Below are 14,377 nucleotides of genomic sequence, written 5' to 3'. Positions count from 1 at the left end.
GACTGCAGGAGGTGCGCTGTAGGCAGGAGATGACAGCCTGGGGCGAGCCACCCTATCTCAACTCAACGATTGGCTATTGAAGGCAAAGACTGACACCCGACCTCTGCGATGAGCTGCAACTACCATTATCTTGGTGAATACCCGAGAGGTGCTGATAAGGCCAAAGGGAAGCACTGTGAATGGAAAGTGGTTGTGGCCTATTGCGAACCGCAGGTAGCTTCTGTGGGCATGCAGGACGGGGATATGGAAAGAAGCGCCCTGCAAGTCCAACACTACCATCCAGTCTCCTGAATCCAGACAGACAAGACATGCACATTTTGAATTTCTCCTTCTTGAGGAAGAGAAGGAGGACTTGTGGGTCTAAAATAGGAGGGAAGACCCTTGTCCTTTTTGGGAACCAGAAAGCAGCTGGAACAACAACTACAGCCTACTTCTGGCACTGGAACCCTCTCTATGGCTCCCTAAGGCTCCCATGGTCAAAAGAGAGAAGTCTTCCTCGCGAAGAAGGGACAGATGATCTCAGTCATCTGGTCGTGAGATGGTGGTATGGAAGGAGGGGCAGTCTTGAAGGGGAGAGAGTAGCCCCTTCGGATGATCTTCAAAACTGCCTGTTTGAAGTTGGACTTCCAGTAGGGTAGGCGATGGCTGCCCATTGGGCACCCATGGGGGTAAAGAGGCAGACTAGGAGGGTTTAGAGGCTATTTTAGATTGGAGGAAGGGTTCAGGCTGACCAGAGTGCTGGCCTCTTGATCCACAAGGTCAGTGGGTACTGTGCTCTCGTCCATGCAGAAGCTGGGAAGCATGCACCGCAGCACAGTGGCTGAGCAGGAAATGGCACAGTTGGAAGCCCCTTCCATACCCACGAAAGGAACAAAAGGCAGATTAGCGACATACGGGGGCCATAGCAAGGCCCAAGGACCTGCTGTAGCTCGAAAATCCTTTAAGTGCTCAAGCACCGAATCTGCCTCGTCTCTGAAGAGACCAGTGCCATTGAAGGGCATGTCCATAAGGGAAGCTTGGACAAACCCCATAAAGCCAGACATCCTCAGCCAGGTGTGGCGCCTCAGGACAACTGTCGTGGAAACTGCTCTTCCTAGCGTACGGCTCGTGTCAAGTCCACAATTAATTATCCCGATTGTAAGGAAATGCCTCCTTGGCATGGTTGCCCCCTGACTTTTTGCCTTTGCTGATGCTATGTTTACAATTGAAAGTGTGCTGAGGCCTGCTAACCAGGCCCCAGCACCAGTGTTCTTTCCCTAACCTGTACTTTTGTATCCACAATTGGCAGACCCTGGCATCCAGATAAGTCCCTTGTAACTGGTACTTCTAGTACCAAGGGCCCTGATGCCAAGGAAGGTCTCTAAGGGCTGCAGCATGTCTTATGCCACCCTGGAGACCTCTCACTCAGCACAGACACACTGCTTGCCAGCTTGTGTGTGCTAGTGAGGACAAAACGAGTAAGTCGACATGGCACTCCCCTCAGGGTGCCATGCCAGCCTCTCACTGCCTATGCAGTATAGGTAAGACACCCCTCTAGCAGGCCTTACAGCCCTAAGGCAGGGTGCACTATACCATAGGTGAGGGTACCAGTGCATGAGCATGGTACCCCTACAGTGTCTAAACAAAACCTTAGACATTGTAAGTGCAGGGTAGCCATAAGAGTATATGGTCTGGGAGTCTGTCAAACACGAACTCCACAGCACCATAATGGCTACACTGAAAACTGGGAAGTTTGGTATCAAACTTCTCAGCACAATAAATGCACACTGATGCCAGTGTACATTTTATTGTAAAATACACCACAGAGGGCACCTTAGAGGTGCCCCCTGAAACTTAACCGACTGTCTGTGTAGGCTGACTAGTTCCAGCAGCCTGCCACACCAGAGACATGTTGCTGGCCCCATGGGGAGAGTGCCTTTGTCACTCTGAGGCCAGTAACAAAGCCTGCACTGGGTGGAGATGCTAACACCTCCCCCAGGCAGGAGCTGTGACACCTGGCGGTGAGCCTCAAAGGCTCACCCCTTTGTCACAGCCCAGCAGGGCACTCCAGCTTAGTGGAGTTGCCCGCCCCCTCCGGCCACGGCCCCCACTTTTGGCGGCAAGGCTGGAGGGAACAAAGAAAGCAACAAGGAGGAGTCACTGGCCAGTCAGGACAGCCCCTAAGGTGTCCTGAGCTGAAGTGACTCTAACTTTTAGAAATCCTCCATCTTGCAGATGGAGGATTCCCCCAATAGGGTTAGGATTGTGACCCCCTCCCCTTGGGAGGAGGCACAAAGAGGGTGTACCCACCCTCAGGGCTAGTAGCCATTGGCTACTAACCCCCCAGACCTAAACACGCCCTTAAATTTAGTATTTAAGGGCTACCCTGAACCCTAGAAAATTAGATTCCTGCAACTACAAGAAGAAGGACTGCCTAGCTGAAAACCCCTGCAGAGGAAGACCAGAAGACGACAACTGCCTTGGCTCCAGAAACTCACCGGCCTGTCTCCTGCCTTCCAAAGATCCTGCTCCAGCGACGCCTTCCAAAGGGACCAGCGACCTCGACATCCTCTGAGGACTGCCCCTGCTTCGAAAAGACAAGAAACTCCCGAGGACAGCGGACCTGCTCCAAGAAAAGCTGCAACTTTGTTTCCAGCAGCTTTAAAGAACCCTGCAAGCTCCCCGCAAGAAGCGTGAGACTTGCAACACTGCACCCGGCGACCCCGACTCGGCTGGTGGCGATCCAACACCTCAGGAGGGACCCCAGGACTACTCTAAGACTGAGTACAAAAACCTGTCCCCCCTGAGCCCCCACAGCGCCGCCTGCAGAGGGAATCCCGAGGCTTCCCCGGACCGCGACTCTTTGAATCCTAAGTCCCGACACCTGGGAGAGACCCTGCACCCGCAGCCCCCAGGACCTGAAGGACCGGACTTTCACTGGAGGAGTGACCCCCAGGAGTCCCTCTCCCTTGACCAAGTGGAGGTTTCCCCGAGGAACCCCCCCCTTGCCTGCCTGCAGCGCTGAAGAGATCCCTAGATCTCCCATTGACTTCCATTACAAACCCGACGCTTGTTTCTACACTGCACCCGGCCGCCCCCGCGCTGCTGAGGGTGAAATTTCTGTGTGGGCTTGTGTCCCCCCCGGTGCCCTACAAAACCCCCCTGGTCTGCCCTCCGAAGACGCGGGTACTTACCTGCAAGCAGACCGGAACCGGGGCACCCCCTTCTCTCCATTCTAGCCTATGCGTTTTGGGCACCACTTTGAACTCTGCACCTGACCGGCCCTGAGCTGCTGGTGTGGTGACTTTGGGGTTGCTCTGAACCCCCAACGGTGGGCTACCTTGGACCAAGAACTAAGCCCTGTAAGTGTCTTACTTACCTGGTTAACCAAACAAATACTTACCTCCCCTAGGAACTGTGAAAATTGCACTAAGTGTCCACTTTTAAAACAGCTATTTGTCAATAACTTGAAAAGTATACATGCAATTTTGATGATTTGAAGTTCCTAAAGTACTTACCTGCAATACCTTTCGAATGAGATATTACATGTAGAATTTGAACCTGTGGTTCTTAAAATAAACTAAGAAAAGATATTTTTCTATATAAAAACCTATTGGCTGGATTTGTCTCTGAGTGTGTGTACCTCATTTATTGTCTATGTGTATGTACAACAAATGCTTAACACTACTCCTTGGATAAGCCTACTGCTCGACCACACTACCACAAAATAGAGCATTAGTATTATCTATTTTTACCACTATTTTACCTCTAAGGGGAACCCTTGGACTCTGTGCATGCTATTCCTTACTTTGAAATAGCACATACAGAGCCAACTTCCTACACCGATGGTAACTGCTTGAAAGAGTACAGCCGGTGCCTCCTCCAGGAATGCACTGTTCACAGTCCACAATGCCAGAGTGGCATAAGAAAACATCTTACCAAATGAGTCAAGCCTCTTAGATCCTCTATCTGGGGGAGCGGTAGGTAACATGCCATGGGAAGTTGAGGCTTGGACCAAGCTTTCAGGTGTGGGATGTTGAGTGAGGAAGGTTGGGTCCCAGGTGCAGAGCTATGTCTACAGGAAATTATCTTATTCACAGGAGCCCCTGTGCTGTGTTTGGAACAGGAACCCAAAAGGACATCCGTGAGGGCATCATTGAACAGGAACAGGAGTTTGGATGTGGAAGCTCATGGTTACAGCGCCTATGCCAAGAGATTTGTCTTGACTGTCACCGAAGCTAGCTGAAGCTTCTCCCTCAATAGCCATAGTAGGAGGAGAAAGCACTCCAGTATCTGGAGATGTGTCCAGCCTACTGGCCTCACCAAAATCATCACACCAGTCCATTTCCCCCTCTTAGGACTGGTATTCTAAAGGATCCAGAGACCTCTCCCAGACTTCTCAGAGGCCCAGCTCAGCAGAACAGGGCTCCGGTTCTGATCAAGGGGACAAAGCTCTTACCTGCGTTGAATTTGGGTGATAATCATCTGGTTCCATGTTGGAGTCATGGATGACAATGGGGATAGCGCTGCCAGGGGAGTCTGCATCAGGACTGGCACCAGTGGAGGTCGAGGTGGCCCCTTGGGGGCCCAGTTTAGCGGCGGCTGAAGCCACCGCCACAGAACCAGATTTGGCCACCTCTGACTCCACGGGGCCCAAAGGCACGCCAATGGGGTCAGGCTATCTAAAAATGAGGCACATTGCCTCCGAACTCCTTCAGTTGGGAGGGGGTCGCTCTGGCTCCCAGAAAGTCAGAGAGGTGCAGAGCAAGCCCAGGTTCCAAAGAAAGAGGCCTGGAATCCTGGCACTCCCTCAGTCTACAGACGAGGGGGAAGTCGAACAGCACTTAGACTTCTTGCCTTTTTTCTGCCTAGACCTACCACATTGTTCTGAGGACTTGGAGTGAGACAATGATGACTGCAGGTCAGAGTCCCGGTAGAGGGGAAGGTCCCAGGACCTGTCACAGAGTCGCACAAGTCGGCCTGCCATCAGCCCTAGGGACCGGTCACTCAAAGCCTTCAGATGCATTGCTTCGCATTTGGAGCGCTACTCAGGTCATAGTTGTGCTCAAAACACCATAGACGAGGTGTGGATCCATCAGATCAATTGCCCAATGGCAGGATCTGCAGAGCCTAAAACCTGCCTTGCGTGACAACATCCTCGACATACCAGGAGGTAAACCTAAAAAATAAACAAAAAGTCAAAAAAGTACAGTAAAAAAATGACATAGGAGTAGTTCCTCTCAGATCAGTACTGGCATGCCGCTGAAAGTAAAGAACTGACGTTAGCACACCTGGGTGGCACCTATATAGGTACTGCAATGTCCTTTCCGGCGCGGATGATGTCAATGATGGACACAGAGCAGATCGACGCAAACTACTGGCGTGTAGAGGTACTGCTCACGAAAAACCTTCTGATCCAGTCTGACATCTCGGAATAATTCAAGAGATACGGAATCTGCAGCTAAAAGTCTATCAGATCAGATGTGTACAGGGTTAGTAGCAGGTTTCATTCATGACAGGCACGGCTGCTGACTGTAAAGCAGTACCCTTCTAAGAGGAGGCTAGCCAGAGGATGTTGCAGAGGACTGAAAAAGGATTTCATAGAACAGCTTGGCCAACCTTCACTTGTTGGCATGTAGGGAAATCCACGCAGTACTGTCTGGTGAATGTGTGTGGAGTGGACCGTATAGCTGCTTTATATACGTCAGCTATGGGAATACTGACAAGGAAAGCTATAGAGGCACCCTTCTTGCAAGTGGACAGTAGTGGTGGAGTGGGCAACTTTCTTTTAGCCTTAATGCAGCACATTTGGATACATATGACAATGCACCTGGATATATGTCTGCCTTGGGCAGCACATGTCCTTTATGTCGTGTTTTACTAAATGGACAGAAACTATCAATGAAGTACATGAGGGCACGCTTAACATCCAGGGTATGGAGGGCCCTCTCTGTTAGAGTTCAAGCTGCGGGAGGAAACTGGAATCTAAATAGTCTGATTGAGAAGAAAGGGGGATACCACCTTTGGGAAGAACTTTAGGTTGGTTCTTAAGAAAATTCTGTCTGCTTGAACTTGAAAGTATGGCTTTTCCAGGATAAGTGCTGGTTCTTTCCCAACACACTTTAAAGATGTGATAGCAACGAGGAAGGCAAGCTTCCAGGACACGAAATGTAATGTACACAAGTATAAAGGTTCAATGGAGGGCCCATGAGCCAGGTAAGGACAATACTAAGGTTCCAGCCAGCAGCAGGAGCTACTTTGGGAAAGAACTCTTTTGAGACTTTCCATGAAAGCCATAGTGATGGGGACCCTAAACAACAAACTATGCTCCCTGTTTTACAAGTAAGCAGCAATTGCGCCTTGATGAAAGCGTATGGAAGTGTAAGCCAAGCTTGATTTCCAGAGATTAAGAAGGCAGCAAACTAAACCCTAAACAGTGGGTTTGAGTGGACCTGTGCTATGGCAGGCGATAGTGGACAAACCATTCCGCCTTAGCCACCTAATAGGCTTGTATGGTGGTTCTACTTGGCTCTAAGAATAGAAATACATTATTGAGGTAGATTAAGATGATCGAACTCTAGGATCTCAGAAGTCAGATCGTTAGATTGAGTTGCCTGGGGTTTGGATGCCAGATTGCGTGTGGTTCTATCCGAGAAGATCAGGCCTGTTAGGAAGCTTTACCTGGGGAACTACAGACAGCGCTGGTCGTTAACCAGGGTTATCTGGCCCATGCGGGAACCACCAAGATGAGAATGAGGGATGTTTGCCAAACCTTCCGAAGCAAATACGGAGAGAGTAGGAGAGTGGGAGAAGTGTAGGCAAGTATTCCTGACCAGTTCATCTAGAGCATTGCCAATGGACTGCGGGGTATGGGAACCTGGAGGTGAAGCTTTAGTGGTGGTGAAAAAGCCCCAACAATGCAAGAAGAGAAGTAGGACTTGTGGATGAAGATACCACTTGTGAACTTGTTGCTGCATCCTGCTCAGCATGCCTGCAAAGTTACCACCTACTCCTGGTAACTACTTCCCTTGCAGATGTATCTTGTGGTCAAGTGCCCACTGCCAAATGCTATCACCATGGTTGACAGCTGAGGAGAGAGTGAGCCTCCCTGTTTTTGAAAGCAATACAAAGACTAGACAACATGACAGCCATGTAAGGACTACTTTGTGTTGAACCTGGCATAAAAAGGATTTAGGTTCTAACTGGAGGGCCAATAGCTGTAGGCAATTTACGTGGAAGCCCTGTTGGTGTGGGCATACACATACCCTGCATGGTCATTTGCTGCAAATGCACCACCAACCTGAACAGGAGGCATCCGTATTGTTGGTCAACTGTAGGACTGGGTCTAGAAAGGGACGGTCCTGCAACAGGTTGTTCCACCACTGCAGAGGACGATGGGTACTTGTCGTATAAACATGAGATCTTACCATTGACCCTCCACTTGTGACCATTGTGCTGCTACGCACTCTTTTAGAGGATGACTATGTAATCCTGTGTGGGTAACTATGGGTATGCAAGAGACCATCATGCCCAGGAGGTACATTATTGTTCTGACAGTCAGGTGGCGATGTGGCTGAAAAAGAGGCACTAATAGTTCTAAAGTCTGGACCTGTGCTTGGCTGGAGTAAGCTTTCCTGGTGACAGTATCAAGCACTGCACCCTGGAAAGGCTAGAACTGGAGGACTTGAAGATGAGACTTAACTGTGTTTATCCTGAAGCCCAGATTGTGGAGCAGTTTGAGTGTGGGAAAGACAGTTTACTCATCTACACTTTGTCATCTAATCATCCTGCCTTCTGAAATGAGTGGCTACCAAAGCCAGGCATTAACAGTAGCAGCAGTGAGCAGGATGGATGAGTATGTGGAGATATACATCCTTCAGATTAAGAGCGGCCATGAAGTCACCTTCTTGCAGCAGAGGGACGATATCTTGTAGTGTTCATATGAAAATGTTCTGTCAGAATGTACTCGGGTGAGCTGCCTGAGGCAGAGTATAGGCCTTGGGGATTCATCTTTTTTGGTATCAGGAAAGATAGGGAGTACACTCCGTTGCCAAGCTGGTGTGGCAGCACAGTTTCAATTAATCCCTTGAGAATACGCATCTCCATCTCTTCTTGAAGGATGCACTGATGTTCTTTTGAAAAGGAGGGTCTGCGGGGTGGGATGTTTGTGAGAGATGCAGTCGGCTCTAGATAGTAAGTGTGTTGTAAGATGGAGAGGCCCCCTTGGTCGGAGGTATTATCTCTCCCACAGTGGGAGAAACTCCTACTATCTTCCCCCAAACCGGTGTAGTGTGAGAGAGAATCACTGTTTGTGGAGGCAGCTCCTTTGCTTGTCCCTCCTTTGCTGCTGCCTCTAGTGTTACCATCTCTAACCCTCTCTAGAGAAATCTTGATCTGTTTGCTGCTGTTGCCATTTGTAAGAGGTGGGCAAGTTTGAGAAAGTGGTCTTGAAGGGAGGGTCGTTGGGTGAAGGCTTTGTATGTGGGGAGGTTAAAAGGGGAAGAAGGAGGATGTGCAGAAAGTGGGCTAGTTGACTCTTGATGCAGATTGAGGCTACTGAGCTGAGCAGGAACAGAGGATGACTATGACCTGGGCTAGGCCTTCAGCAGCGGAGGGATCAGCTTTGAGATCTTTCCCGTGCTGACCATGGCCCAAAGACAGTAGTGGACCTGAGGCAGAGATTCTGGGCTCAACATCAGATCCCTGCTGGGGCGGTGCTCGGCCAGTGCAGTGTCAGTGCACAGCTGTGGGGTGTGATACTGTAATCAGTCAAAAGTCCTCGGCTACTGCTGAGCCTGCGAGTTCTGTTGCTCCTCCGAATCGGACTGCAAGATGACCTTGGGACTTTACTGGATGGGCGGGCTCTGGACTGCCTGACTTTCAACACTTTGAGGTCTCTTTCTCTGAAAATGTTCAGAGTGTTTTCTTCTTGTTTCATTCCCTGGCGAGCCAGCCTCCAGTCATGTCGGTATCACAAAGCTTTCTTCAGAGAGAAGTTGAGGAAAGCTTGACAGGCGATGTAGTGATCAGGGGAGAGGCACAGGTTACAGAGCTGGCGGCTGTTGATCCAAGGGTAGTTGAAGTGACACAGGGTACAGTACTGAAAGGGTGGCCTTTCCATGCCTCACATTTTTGTCATGAAAGCCCCAAAGTCGAGGACGCAAGGCCCCAGTGAAAGGCTTAGATACCAGGCACACACTAAGACCAGTAGAAATATGTAGGTTGAAAGGAATTTCCGTGCCAATGAGACAGAATGGACCAAAGAAGCCTGATGATGAGCACAAAGTCGTAGTGCAGAAGCTCAATTGGTAAATGTCCAACCAAACAGCCGTGGGGGAAAAAAAAAAAGTCTAACAACGGAGGAGATTCTCATGCACATTACCAACCAAAGGAGGTCACTAAACCTTGTCTTCAAAGACGTTTTTTGAGTCACAAACAAGTTACAAACGTCTGAGACCAACAGTAGATGGCATGAGTATGCAGAGCATGTGTATCTACAGCCATGCAAGCTACAAAATCTATGTTATTGCATATAAGTATACGCACTCCTTGGTAATATTAGATGTAGGAAGAGAACAATGTGGTTACCCAAACTCATGGCAAAATGACTAAGTCGCCGTGGAGCGAGGGGCCTCATGGAGCATAGCTAAGGTCAGTATTGCATCTATCCAGGACTCTGCTTTTTATGAGGATAATTCAAACTCATAATGTTCCAGAATAATAATGTCTGTCTTTTTGAGGCAGGCCATAATTCTGGGTGTATGGTCAGTCAATTTGCTCCATGGCTCTTAGTACATTTACCAAAACCCGAACCCCCAAAACGTATTCCCCAACTATAAGTGCCAATAGTCCCAAAAAGAAACCTAAAAAAAAAAAAGAAAAAGAAAAAATGAAGTAACTGTACTACACATTCAGGAGGCATTGCATACCAGAAAGCATCCATGTTCTATGGAGCTTAGGTTTGTTCCGCTCAGTAGCAACTTGGAACATTTCTGTAGAAAAACAGGGATCTGGTATTCAACTTTTAACTAAATCAGCTATCTCAAAACACAAAGTAAATCCACAGCCCAATCAACCCTAAACCTCTAACCCCCTGCTCACATATCTAAAGGTTATAAGTTCAGCAGTCTGTTTGATGCCGGGATTCACTGGGTGTCGACATCTGCTCTGGGTACTGCAGCAGTTTTCTTAGATTGGCATATCTCTTACAGGAGTCCATCACATTATTCAAAATATTTTTGTGTCCCCCCCCCCCCATCTAGTTTAACCTGTAGTCTGGCAGGGTACACTATGGTATATTTGATATCTTTCGATCTGGGGCAGTGCTTTAACACTGCAAACCTGTGTCTGGCCTCTGGCCTCTGGCACAGTAGAAGTCAAGTGTGATTATTTACATAGTACTGCAGTGAACCCTCCTCAAGCAACATGTTAAGGGCTGCATCATGGTCCCTGAAACTGTATTGCAGGCCAGGGGTAAGGAGCACACTCAGTGGGCTAGGGACACCAGAAATGGCTCTAAGGAGGCAGCTTGGACAAAACGCTCAGTCAGCAGGGTCTCTTTGAAGGTAGCAGTACACCCCTTGTTGGTGACTCTGCCACTCCTACAAACCCCAATATCATTACACTGTGAGCATACCTCCAAATCTTTTCTTAGCAGTTATCCCATTAAGTTGTTTTGCCATTCACAATGGTTGTTATTAAGTTGTCAAGAAGTCATCCTCGAGGTCGGAGATCCATCGCTTCACTTCATCCAGCCATACATTTTGGCTTTCTGTGAGACAGTCAAGATGGGTTTTCACTGCGTTACTTTTGGAGTCTGAGTTGAGGCTAACGTTCAAGTGCAGCAATATGGCTTCAGTTTCTCTTCTGGGACACGGAAACCCCAAATCTGTAGTACCTTTTACAGCATCTTGTATGTTCACTACTTGTCTTAGAAGTCTGTGCTGTTGAAATCCCAGTTTATCCTGCTTTTGATCTCTTTTGCCCATGGCAGTTGCAGGGATACTGCACTCAGGTTTAATCCACTGAGTCAGGTCCATTAGGCTTTCGTAAACAGTACCAAGTGGGTAAGCAGTAGGATTACCCCTGTCTTCTACTCTTCTGGACTGGCACCCACCAAACAGTTCCCACTTAACCGCACAGGAGCCCCAATGCAACTGTACTGGTCTCCTACCCAATAAGGGCTGCACCCATTAATAAAAGTGAGTCAGGCGAGTCATCCATACAGGCTGGACCCCCAGCATGAACTCAGAACATTGAGGGTGAATCTGAGGTACATCACAAGATTCTCTGCTAATCTACGCAGACTCCACCATCAATTGTCTGCACCACAGCCCAGACAGATGCCGTCTAATGTCAGCCAAGCGTGAGGGTGGCCTCAGTCCGACTGGTGGCTCCTGTCGTTAGCCAGGCCTCAGAGGCTCACCTTCACGCGCAGCCCATGACAGTGTATCATAGAACGCGCTATTCTATAAGAACAATTCGCAGTCATGTTTACTTAATCATGGGCACCAGAGTGGCATGTTTCCACTGCAAAGTAGCAAGCCAGGATGCAAAGCTCCTTGTTTAAAAGCCATCTTGGCTGCCGGCAAAGCTATGACACCCGTCCAACCCCGATGAACTGTAAACTTAACTGCCATTTTGACCTTGCTGTAAATAACTGACTGGACACGGAATTTGTTACTGTATTAAGCTGGGTCCTAAGCTTTAGCCCATTAGTCCCTACTAGAGTAGCTCCCACTCCATCTTGCCATCTCTGGACAAACAAGTGCCTTAAGGAAGTAACAGTTAAGGAATTAAAGGGTGACAGTATGGGTGGCCTGTTGCATCAGTGGTAACTGACCATATTTTCCACAGACACTGTCCAATGTGCACTGATCACCTCAGGACTGAATGGATATGCCTCACATAAGACTAGCAATCTTTAAAGCACAAATTGTAACATGTATTTTCAACCCAGACCAATTAATACAATCAATCAGATGTTATTTGTGTAGAATAGCGTGTCACCTGAGTGGGTATCAGGGCACTTGCTGCAGGTGTTCATTCGATAAGCCAGGTTTTCAGTCCCCTTCTGAAGTGGGTCTGCAAGGGGGCAGGCGGAGGGGGAGGGCGTTCCAGTCATTGAAGGTGCGGTGGGAGAAGGAGCGTCCTCCCGTGCAGCAGCGGCATATGCGTGGCATCTTTGGAAGGGCGATGTGTACCGAGCAGAGGTTCCTGGTCAGTTGGAGGACATGAAAGCAGTGGTTCAGGTAGGCAGGTCCTTGGTTATGGACGGCTTTGTAGGCATGGGTCAGGAGCTTGAAGGGGCATCTTTTCTGGATCAGGAGCCAATGGAGGTGCTGGGTGATATGGGTTCTCTTGGGCAGGCTGAAGATCAGTGTGGCAGCTGTGTTCTGGATCGTGTGGAGTCTTTGCATACCTTTGGTGGTGGTGCCTATGTAGAGTGTGTTGCCGTATTCCAGTCAGCTGGTGATGAGGGCCTGAGTCACTGTCTTACTCGTGCCAATGGGGAACCACCTAAAGATCTTACAGAGCGTGTGGAAGCTGGCTGAGGAAACTGCGTTGACCTGGCGTTTCATGGAGAGTTCACGGTCGAGAATGATGCCGATGTTGCAGGCATGATCATTCGGTGTGGGGGGTGGGTCCGAGCTCTGCTGGCCATCAGGAGTCATTCCAGAAAGTTGAGTGTCTGCTGAAGATCAGAACCTACATTTTGTCCATCCAGGAGACTATGTTCTTCATACAGATGTGAAAGCTGGTCTTCATTTTGGGGGGGGGGGGGAGAGGGGAAGGCGGGGGGGTCTGTTGATAGTGAGGACAAGCTGAGTGTAGTCAGGGTAGGAGATTTTGTGCGATCTCACAATGTCTGTGGTATCATGTAGATGCTGAAGAGTGTTGAACTGAGGGAGGAGCTTTGGGGGATGCCGCAGATGGTGTGCTTGGCCTATGAGGTTAAGCAGGGGAGGCAGACTCTCTAGGTGCGCCCTGTGAAGAAGTATGCCATCCATCTGAGCACACTGTCTCTTATCCTAATCTTGAGTAGTCAGTTGATCAGTGTGTGGTGGGAGAATGTTGAAGGCAGCGGAGAGGTCAAGCAGGATCAGGGCGGTTGCTTCTCCTCTGTCGAGCAGGGCACGGATGTCGTCTGTTGTGGCGATCAGAGCTTTCTAGGTGCTGCGATTGGCCTTGAAGCCTGATTGGGAAGAGTCTAGCAGGTTGTTTCTCTCCAGGTGTTTGGCGAGTTGGAGGTTGATGACCTTTCTCCAGGACTTTGGTGGAGAACAAGAGCTGAGAGATCGGGTGGTAGTTCTGGAGCTTGCTGGGGTCTGCAGAGGGCTTTGTGAAGAAGGATCTGATCTCAGCATGTTTCCAGGATTCTGGAAAAGTGGCCGTAGTTAACGAGGCATTGAGGATGGTGATGAGCTGGCAGCTGATCTGGTTTCTTCAGAGGTTGAAGATCCTGTGGGGGCAGAGGTCAATGGGTGCTCCTGAGTGGATGGAGCTCATGAGTGTGATGGCATGCCAAGTTGTCCCCATGTGGTGAGTGTGTGGTTGGCGGTGGAGGTTGATAGGATGCTGGGAAAGTCAGAGTGTTGGGGGATCGAAGTTACTGTAGATGGTTTCTATATTATTGGGGAAGTGGGAATTGCAGAGTTCTTTTGGGGTGGGGGGGGGGGGGGAGGGGGGGGTGTGCAGGATGGTGAAGTTCCTTAGTTTGGTTGGTGCTGTTCTCGATCCAGCGGGTTAGGACCTCTTTTTTGCAGCTTTGATCTGGTGGTCTTAGTCGTTGAGGGACATTTTGAAGGTGGCTCAGTTGGCGTGGTTCTTGCTGGTGCACCATCTTCTCTCCAGTTGTTTGCACCTGTATTTTGATTAGCGGAGTTTCGGGGTGTATGGGCTGGGTTTTTTGGTGGTTCTGTGGGTCTTGGCTGGTTTGGCAGGGGCGACCAGGTCGGCAGTGCTGTTGATGTTGGGCTGTAAGGTGCTGAAGTCGTCTGTCCATAGGTGCTGAGTGACCTTGGTACTACCGCAGGAGGAAGTGCTGTGCCGGATGGGGGGGGCAATGCGGGGATCTGGCAAGTGTGAAGTGTACGATATAGTGGTCCGACCTAGTGAGTTCCATGGTGTGGCTGTAGCCGATTCTGTTGCTAGACATGAAGATGGGGTCCAGCATGTGTCCTGCTGAGTGCATGGGGTCTGTGACCAGCTGCTTGAGGCCGATATTGTTTAGTCTTTCCAGTAGGTCAGTGAATTTTGTGTCAGTGGGGTCGTCCTGGTGGTAATTGAGGTCTCCCAGGAAGACGCAGTGTTCAGATTCAATGGCGAGCAGGGAGATGCATTCAGTGTTGGCGTCAAACATACATACAAACAGAAGAGTTGGTGGAAAAACAGTTTA

At 49.4% G+C, this 14,377-nt stretch overlaps 1 protein-coding gene across 3 annotated transcripts in view; it reads right to left on the bottom strand.

Moving 5' to 3' along the window:
- The window catches only part of WDR26 (WD repeat domain 26), a 569,671-nt gene that overhangs the window by 278,017 nt on the left and 277,277 nt on the right, over positions 1-14,377 (bottom strand). The gene's annotated exons all lie outside the window — the stretch shown is intronic.

This window comes from Pleurodeles waltl, chromosome 5 (assembly GCF_031143425.1).
Source record: "Pleurodeles waltl isolate 20211129_DDA chromosome 5, aPleWal1.hap1.20221129, whole genome shotgun sequence".
Classification (NCBI taxonomy): domain Eukaryota; kingdom Metazoa; phylum Chordata; class Amphibia; order Caudata; family Salamandridae; genus Pleurodeles; species Pleurodeles waltl.
The sequence above is the reverse complement of the archived record's forward strand: the minus strand, read 5'-3'. Positions and strand labels throughout refer to the sequence as shown.